Source organism: Solanum pennellii, chromosome 1 (assembly GCF_001406875.1).
Source record: "Solanum pennellii chromosome 1, SPENNV200".
Lineage (NCBI taxonomy): Eukaryota > Viridiplantae > Streptophyta > Magnoliopsida > Solanales > Solanaceae > Solanum > Solanum pennellii.
Window position 1 is genome coordinate 19,900,707 of NC_028637.1, and position 10,752 is coordinate 19,911,458.

Consider the following 10,752-nt stretch of genomic DNA (forward strand, 5'->3'; position numbering starts at 1 on the left):
CCCCTTAAAACATTTAACAGAAATCCGACCCAGCCATGGTTACGCAGCCTGTGACGGCCCGTCGTGCCCGCGACGGTCCGTCCTGCTACTTCCGTCACAAAGTTCAGAGACTCAATTGATTAAAGAGTCTGTGACGGCCCGTCATGTCTACGACGGTCCGTCCTGCCATTTCGTCGCGAAGTTCAGAGAGTCGATCTCAGTACCCAAATTTCTATATTCTAAGTGTTTTGGAACGAGACCCCATCGACGGTCCGTCGTGCCCATGACGGTCCGTCGTGGGATCCGTCGACCCAGACAGTGATTTCCAAAAATTACTCTGCTGCTCCAAACGACTAAACAGGTCGTTACAAGCACGAGCTAGAATTAATAGCTCACCCTGAACTCTAATGTGCTTGAGACTGGTTAGAGCTGAGGGCGAGTCGAAGTCGATGCGACACCTGCTGCACTCCACAAAAGAATAAAGAAGAAAATACAAGTAGGGGTCAGTACAATGAACACGTACTGAGTAGGTATCATCGGCCAACACAAAAGAGAAACCAATATATATTGAATAATAATATAAAATCAACTAAAATACTTAACAGGCGGCAAGCAACAAACACATGAACCAATGGCCACAACACCATAGTAGGTGCACCATCAATCGCAACATCAAGCACACATATGAGGACTCATGCCTCCACACCATACTCATTTGATAAATGGGTTCTTTGAGATTGAGTATACTAATTTAATTCCAGATTCCTTTCCTTTAATGTTATTGTGTCGTAACGGGACACTCCGATCCCATATACCGTGTCAGAACGTGACACCCCGATCTCATAATACCGGGTCAGAACGTGACACTCCGATCCAACAATACCGTGTCGGAACGTGACACTCCGATCCAATTATATCATTATTTTATTTCATCAAGCCTTCTTTATTCAAGGCGTCATTTTAATAGAGAGGGTTCAAGATTAGAAATTTAACAGTCTCATAATTTTAGGCCAACCACAAATCACACAATTAAGACATACAACCACACAATCAAGTACATAGGAGACTTTACAATATCACTCAATACATATCAATCGCTATTGAGAGTTTATCTATCAAATAGAAATAAACCATAACCTACCTCCACTGAAGAATCGACGTCAAGCAAACTACTTCTCCAATACTTTTCCTTTCCTCAATGCTTCCGAACCTTTACAATCTATCAATTATATATGCATAATTTATAAGTTAAACACTTATATTATTATATGTTTATGCTATACCAAAAAGCTCACCTAATTTTATAATCAATTTCCTAAAGTTTAAACCTAAGGTAAGTCATAACTTCTCCAATTAACACAACTTAAATAGAATTTAAATAATTTAATACACCTAATATTTAATTATATATCTTAATATATTTAAAATATAGTCTATAAGTGTGATCCAAATATTTTAATATATAAATGTTGAAGCTACTGATTAAGAAATCAGTGGCAGACTAACAAGAACGTCCAAAACATAAATTTGGTTAACACTCATTGTACGACCTTAGTTGCTCCTAATTGTTTGATCTCCACTTTTCAATCACATGCATGAACCTTTAACTATCCAATGTCATCCTTATATTAGCCATAATAATAATCGTATAACAATACAATAAAATAAGGACCAGACATTACAACCTGTAACTTAAACAACCATGTATACTTACCCCTAAATTTATCATATAATTATAATTATCATTCCCCAATAATCACTATTAGTTTTTAATTACCCACCTAAAAACTTGTTCCAAAATCATCCAATTTAGACGACATAGCAAATAGGAATTGTCGTTTAGTCTTTGAGAAACCAAAATTTCACTTATAATCAATCATTCTGTATAAATCCAATACTATACATAATACGATGTCTTAATGTATTTATCAAATCCAACATTACGTTAATCATGCAAACTCAGTAAGTCCAGTTCGAAGAAAAAAAGGAAGAAAGAACCGTTTTGTCAACTACTTATATTCTATGCATCCTTCCAATATTCAGCCATTAATTGTATATAATTAACCCTTCACTATTTTCCCATGTTATATAATATTATCCACTACTCTTTCTCCACTTTAACAAAAAGAAACAATCTAACATTCACTGCAAGTATATGCAACCCAATCTTCCCCTATAATTAATATATGATAATAATAAATTCTTCATCTACACTATTAATAAAATTTACATGTACATATATGTCTTTTACCTGGACAATTATATATTCCCTTTAGGTTGTGCAGCCTGTGAAGGTCTTCCTGCTTAGGTTTATGATTATTTAGGGTAAATAATTATGAACTAATAATTATCAAATCCTATTATTTTTAATATTATCTTCGTTAACCATCAACTAAATAAATTATTAAAATTACCCCACTAACTTGATAATTATAATTATGAATAGTCCAAAACACCAATTACAAATCTATTGAAAAGTATTTCATCAAAGAAAAAGTTCTAGTGCTCAAAACTACTGAATGGGTTTTTACAACAGATACCAATTTACCCATCGTTCGTCCTCGAACGATCAAAATAAAGGCGAGGGAATGAAAAGGTACCTGAGTCGGTAAAAAGGTTTGGGATTTTTATGCATATAAGTCTCACTCTCCCAAGTGGACTCTTCAACTGGCCGATTCTCCCATTGAACCTTGATAGATGCAATCTCCTTTGACCTCAATTTGCGGACCTCCCTATTTATAATAACTACAGGCTCCTCCTCTTAAGACAGATTCTCATCAAGCAGAATTGAATCTCAGCGAATAATGTAGTTTCCATCAGCAAGGTATTTTTTACCATAGACACATGGAATACCGGGTGCACTCCTGACAACCCTGGAGGCAAGGCGAATTCATAGGCCACCTCCCCCACGTGCTTCAGAACTTCAAATGGACCAATATACCTTGGACTAAGCTTACCTCGCTTACCAAATCACAGCACACCTTTCATGGGTTAAACCTTCAGCAAGACTTATTCATCCTCCGTAAAATCCAAGTCCCTAATGTTTCGATCTGCATATTCCTTCTGCCTACTCTGAGCTGCTAAAGGCTTTTCTTGAATAAATTTCACTTTCTCTAATGAATCCCTCAGAAGATCAGTACCCCAAGGTTTAACCTCAAATGCATAAAACCAACCAATGGGGACCTACACCTCCTCCCATACAATGCCTCAAATGGCCCATATCAATACTCGAGTGATAGCTATTCTTGTATGTAAACTCTTCTAAAGGTAAAGATTTATCCCAATGACCACCTAATTCTATCATACATGCACGAAGCATATCCTCAAACACCTGAATCGTTCGCTCAGACTGACCATCGATCTGAGGGTGAAATGCAGTACTAAGATCCAGTCTAGTACCTAATTCAGCATGTAATGTCCACCAAAACATAAAAGTAAATTGTGTACCTGTATCTGATATGATGGAAAGTGGAACTCCATGCAATCGAACAATCTCAGAGACATAGAGTTTGGCTAACTTATCGGCATTGTAAGTCATCTTAACCGGAATGAAGTGAGCAGACTTAGTTAACCTGTCAACAATTACCCAAATAGAATCAAACTTACCCAATGTCTTTAGAAGACCAACTACGAAATCCATTGCAATCCTTTCCCTCTTCCATTCAGGAATGGGCATTCTCTAAAGTGTCCCTCTAGGCCTCTGGTGTTCATACTTTACCTGCTGACACTTCGGGCATTGGGCAACAAAATCAACAATGTCACGCTTCATTCTACTCCACCAAAAATGTTGTTTTAGATCACGATACATCCTGGTAGCACCAGGATGTATATAATACCTTGAACTATGATCATCTGTAAGAATAATGTGAATAAAATCATCCACACGGGGAACACATACCCTTCCCTTAATCCTCAAGATGCCTTCTTCATCAATTACTGCCTGTTTAGCCTCTCCTCGCAATATCATATCTCGAATTCGGCTCAGCTTCTCATCAGCAAACTGATTTCCCTTAATCTTGTCAAGAAAAGAAGATCTTGCCTCCACACAGGCCAAAAATCCTCCTTTATCTAGTACTTCCAGCCTCATAAAGTCATTATCCAGAGTCTGAACCTCTCAAGCCAATGGGCGTCCATGCTCCCTGCTTTTCTACTTAAAGCACCTGCCACAACATTAGCTTTTCCTAGGTGATACAAAATAGTAACATCATAGTCATTCAATAGTTCCATCCACCTCCTCTCCTCAAATACAAATCTTTCTGAGTAAAGACATATTGAAAACTAGGATGATCTGTATAAACTTCACACTTGACCCCATATAGATAATGTCTCCATTGCTTTAATGCAAATACAACTGCACCCAACTCCAAATCATGGGTCGGATAGATACGTTCATGCACTTTCAATTGGCTCGAAGCACAAGCAATTACATTCCTCTCCTGCATTAGCACTGCACCCAAACCAGAACAAGATGCATCACAATAAACAACAAAATTCTTACCTTCCACTGGCAAGGTAAGAATTGGTGCAGTAGGCAACAAGGTCTTGAATTTCTGGAAGCTTTCTTCACATTCATCCGACCATACAAATGGAACATTCCGCTTAGTCAAATTTCTCAGCTTGGAAGCAATAGAAGAAAATTCCTTGACGAATCGACGGTAGTAGCTAGTTAAACCAACAAAGATCCTTAGCTCTGAAACATTAGTAGGTCTTACCCAACTCTTCACTGCTTCAATCATAGAAGGATCCACCATCACTCCATCCTTAGAAACCACGTGCCCCAAGAAGGACACTAAATCGAGCAAAAACTCACATTTGGAGAATTTGGCATAAAGCTTTTTTGCCCTTAACAACTCCAATACAATTCTCAAATGCTCCTCATGTTCTTTTCTGCACTTTGAGTATCTCAGCATATCATAAATAAATACAATAACAAAGAGGTCCAGATATAGCACAAAAATCCCATTAATCAGGCTCATGAAAGCAGCAGGGGCATTCGTAAGCGCAAAAGACATTACGAAGAATTCATAATGCACATACCTGGTTCAAAAAGCAGTCTTTGGCACATCTGTTGCCCGTATTTTCAATGATGATAACCGGATCTCAAATCAATTTTAGAGAAGACACAATCACCTTGTAACTGATCGAACAAATCATCAATGTGAGGAATGGGATACTTGTTCTTAATAGTTATCTTATTTAACTTCCTGTAGTCTATGCACATCCGAAAACTTCCATCTGTCTTCTTCACAAATGAAATAGGATCACCCCAAGGGGATGCACTCGGTCTAATAAAACCTTTACCTAACAACTCCTGAAGTTGGGCCTTTAACTCCCTTAACTCAGCTGGAGCCATTCTATAAGGGAGAATGGAAATGGGGCGAGTACCTGGCTCAAGGTTAATACAAAATTCAATATCCCTATCCGGCGGCATACCAGGAAAGTCTGCAAGAAACACATCAAGAAAATCACGAACTATTGAAATAGACTCAATCGAAGGCACTTTGAAAGTATCATCCCCGAGATGTGCTAAGAAATCTAAACAAACCTTACTCACCATTCTCTTATCACGAATAAAAGAGATAATACGATCTGGAGTTGAAATATAGTCACCCTCCCACACTAGCGGATCTGTCCCACGCTTGGCCAATGTCACAGTTTTAGCATTACAATTTAAGATAGCAAAATTTGGAGAAAGCCAAGTCATACCTAGAATTACATCAAAATCAACCATCTTTAGAATAATCAAATCTACATAAATATTGCTCCCCACAAAAGTCACAAGACAAGACCTATACACCTTCTCAACTATCACAGACTCACCCTTAGGAGTAGAGACACGAATAGGCATGTCAAGCAAATAACAATATGAAACAAGATCAGTAGCAAATGAGGAAGATACATATGAACATTTGGATCAAGGATCAAACAATACAGAAGCCATGCAATCACATACCAAAAGAGTACCTGTGATAATAACATCAGATATCTTTGCTTCAGACCTCCCGGGGAAAGCATAACAATGGGCCCTATCACCTGTCTTTCTATTGCCCCTACCAAGCTTCGCTACAGTAGTTTCAACGTGCCCGCCACCCCGACTGAACTGGAGACCACCATTACCTTGGCCACCACTTCCTCCAGAAAGGTAGCCTCTACCATGACCACTTCTACCTCTAACTACTAGGGATCTGTAACTTTGTTTTCGATAGTATTTCCTAATATGTCAAGCCTCTCCACATCCATAAAAAGTCCTGGAGTCAACTACAGGTCTCTGTGAAAATGACGAAGTCTAGAGATAACCTCCAAACTCAGAAAAAGGCTGACTAGTCTGCGACGGACCCCCCAACTTAAGCCTGCAATAAACACTGAATAGGACGGGTTGGGTAACCTCCTGAACTCTGCCATCTGGAGTAAGAACCACTAAACTCACCTCCCTTACAAAAGTTCTTAAATGTCGACTTCGTGGTGAAGTCGTCTGGCTTCACCCCCTCTACCTCCATCACAAAATCAACCACTTCCTGAAAGGATTTTGCTGCTGCAGCTGCCTGTAAGGCTGGAATCTGCAAATCTGACCTTAATCCTTTCTTAAAGCGGCGAATCCTCTCTTGTGGACTGAAGAAAAGCTGAGTGGCATACCTGGATAGTCACAAAATTTGGCCTCATAAGAAGCAACAAACATCCTTCTTTGCTCTAGGCTCAGGAACTCATCTCTCTTCCTATCCCTCAAAGTCCGGGGTATAGACTTCTCCATAAATAAGCTAGAAAATGATTCCCAAGTCATAGGTGGTGCCTTTGTTGGTCGACATTCAACATACGACCGCCACCACATTTTGGCATCTCCCTGAAACTGGTAGGTCACAAACTCAACACCGAATCGTTCTACTATGTCCATCTTATGTAGAAACTCATGACAATCAACCAGAAAATCATAGGCATCTTCAGATTCAGCACCCTTGAAGACTGGAGGTTTCAAATTTAAGAACTTAATGAAGAGGTCATGTTGATCACCTGTCATTATAGACCCTGTAGTCAATCGAGGAAACGTGCCTACTTCCAATGACGCATCCATGTGGGGAACCACAGCAGCTGCATGTTGTACTCCCTGAACCTGAGGTGCTGGTGAAGAAAAAACTTGAGGTGTGTGGCCCTGATCAGATAACCCTCTTAGATAAGTAAGAACCTGATTAATCATCTCTGGGGTAGGGTGGGGTGGTACTTCCCTATACCGAATCTTCTCATTTTACCCTTCTTCACCCTCTCTCACTACCTCATCAGTCGGTAGAGGAGTCACTGCTCTATCCCTAGATGGACCAGGTGTTTGTCCTCTGCCTCTAGTGGGCGTCCTCCCGTGACCTCTACCACGGCCTCTTGCCACTACTCCTCCTCGAGTTACAGCCCCAATGGTTGGCTCAGACACACCCTGTCTCGCCGGTGTTGGTGTTGGCATAGTTGTTGCTCTAGTTCTAACCATCTACTAAATAGAGTGAGAAGGTCAGATGCCAATTTTTATCACCTAGATACCGATTGGATCAAAGTAATAGCACGAAAGAGAGAAGGAATGAAGTTTTCCTAGAGTATTATAGCCTCTCGAAGAAAAGTAAAGGTGTTCCCATACCATTCCGCAAGACTCTACTAGACCTATCCTTGTGTGATGAGATCAACGAACTTATCGCTCTGATACCAAGTTTGTCACGACCCAAAATGAGTCGTGAGTGGAACCCACACTTACCCCCCCCCTAGGTTGGTGAACCAACAAGTCTGAACCCCAACATATACCAATAGTTCAACTATAAATAACAAAAATAATGCGGAAGCTCCAAAAGTTATTAAGTAACCAATTTAAATAAGTTTCTAAAGTTTAATACTTATTATCCAAAAATATGATAGTCATCACATCAAGGACATCTATTTCCAAATTACCAAGTCTAAGAGTGTTTAAGAAAAAAAAATAAGCAAAAAGATGGTCTTATTTCGAAATTCAAAGACATCAAGACGTGAATGAGAGAATCCAGCACGAGCTAGAATTAATAGCTCACCCTGAACTCTGATGTGCTGGACACTGGCTAGAGGTGAGGGCGAGTCGAAGTTGATGGTACACTTGCTGCACTCCACAAAAGAATAAAGAAGAAAATACAAGTAGTTAAGTACATTGAACACGTACTGAGTAGGTATGATCGTCCCACTCAAAATAGAAACCAATATATATTGAATTATAACATAAAATTAACTACAATACTTAATAGGTTGAAAGCAACAAACACATGAACCATTGACCACAACACCATAGTAGGTACACCATCAATCACAACATCAAGCACACCTATGAGGACTCATGCCTCCACACCATACTCATTTGGAAAATCGATTCTTTGAGATTTAGTATATTAAGTTAATTCAATATTCCTTTTCTTTAATGTTATTGTGTCGAAACGTGACACTCTGATCCCATATACCGTGTCGGAACGTGACACCCCGATCCCATAATACCATGTCAGAATGTGACACTCCGATCTAATAATACTGTGTCGGAACGTGACACTTCGATCCAGTTATCTCATTATTTTATTTCATCAAGCCTTCTTTATTCAAGGCGTCATTTTAATAGAGAGGGTTCAAGATTAGAAACTCAACAGTCTCATTATTTTAGGTCAACCACAAACCACACAATCAAGACATACAACCATACGATCAAGTACATATGAGACTTTACAATATCACTCAATACATATCAATCGCTATTGAGAGTTTATCTATCAAATAGAAATAAACCATAACCTACCTCCAATGAAGAATCGACGTGAAGCAAACTACTTCTCCAATACTTTTCCTTTCCTCAATGCTTCCGAACCTTTACAATCTATCAATTTTATATGCATAATTTGTAAGTTAAACACTCATATTATTCTATGTTTATGCTAGACCAAAAAGCTCGCCTAATTTTATAATCAATTTCCTAAAGTGCAAACCTAAGGTAAGTCTTAACTTCTCCAATTAACATAACTTAAATAGAATTTAAATAATTTAATACACCTAATATTTAATTACCTATCTTAATATGTTTAAAATATAGTCTATCAGTGAGAACAAAATATTTTAATATATAAATGTGGAAGCCACTGATTATGAAATCAGTGACAGACTAACAAGAATGTCCAAAACATAAATTTGATTAACACTCATTGTACAATCTTAGTTGCTCCCAATTGTTTGATCTCCACTTTCCAATCACATGCATGCACCTTTAACTATCCAATGTCATCCTTATATAGCCATAATATTATAATCGTATAACAATACAATGAAATAAAGACCAAGCATTACAACCAGTAACTTGAACAACCATGTATACTTACCACTAAATTTATCATTTACTTCTAATTATTATTTCCCAATAATCACTATTAGTTATTAATTACCCACCTAAAAACTTATTCCAAAATCATCCAATTTAAAAGACATAGCAAATAGGAATTGTCGTTTAGTCTTTAAGAACCCAAAATTTCACTTATAATCAATCATTCTGTATAAATCCAATAGTATATATAATACGACGTCTTAATGTATTTATCAAATTCAACATTACATTAATCATGCAAACTCAGTAAGTCCAGTTCGAAGAAAAAAAGGAAGAAAGAACCGTTTTGTCAACTACTTATATTCTATGCGTCCCTCCAGTATTCAACCATTAATTGTATATAATTAACCCTTCACTATTTTCCCATCATAACATCATATTATCCACTACTCTTTCTCCACTTTAACAAAAAGAAACAATCTAACATTCAATGCAACTATATGCAACCAAATCTTCCCCTATAATTAAAATATAATAATAATAATTTCTTCATCTACACTATTAATAAAATTTACATATACATATACGTCTTTTACCAGGACAATTATGTATTCCCTTTAGGTTGTGCCGCCTGTGAAGGTCTTCCTGCTTAGGTTTATGATTTCTAGGGTAAATAATTCTTAACTAATAATTATTAAATCCTATTATTTTTTATATTATCTTCTTTAACCATCAACTAAATAAATTAGTTAAATTTCCCCACTAATTTAATAATTATGATTATGAATAGTCCAAAACACCCATTACAAATCTATTAAAAACTATTTTATCAAAGAAAAAGTTCTAGTGCTCAAAACAACTGAATGGGTTGTTACATATTTAAAATAAAAAAAAATATAAATTGTGTATTAATACAAATTATATGATTATTTATACTTTAATGATAATAAAAAAAAATGATAAAAAGAAGTTTGAAATTTAAGTTATTTCTATCTAGTCTAAAAATAATATAGAAAATATTATGGAAAAGTATGAAAATTAAAAAGAAAAGGAGGAGTCCTAAAAATATCAAATTTGTTTTACCTTATCCTAATTACTCCAAACTTCCTAACTTCTTTTCCTAGAAATCCTCCTCCCCTCTAATTTCTTTAATTTTTATTCTATTTTTTTTTTCATTTTTTTTGTTGCACGAAAAGCAAAACCAAAAAGCAAAGAGAAAAAAAGTAATTTTTTTTGTGAATATTAGGTTAGGGTTAGAGGTTTTGATCGTGATTTCAAATTCGTGGATAAAAGCTCGCTTTTGTAGTATCAATTTTCGCAGCGAGGTAACTATAAATTCTCGCGTGATTTAAATAATATTAGTTGTATGAAAGTTTGATTCCAATAGTATGAAATACTTCAAATCATATGTATTATGTTTATTATCATTTTTATTGTTACATTATTATTATTATGCGCTTTAGATGTAATTTGCAATATAT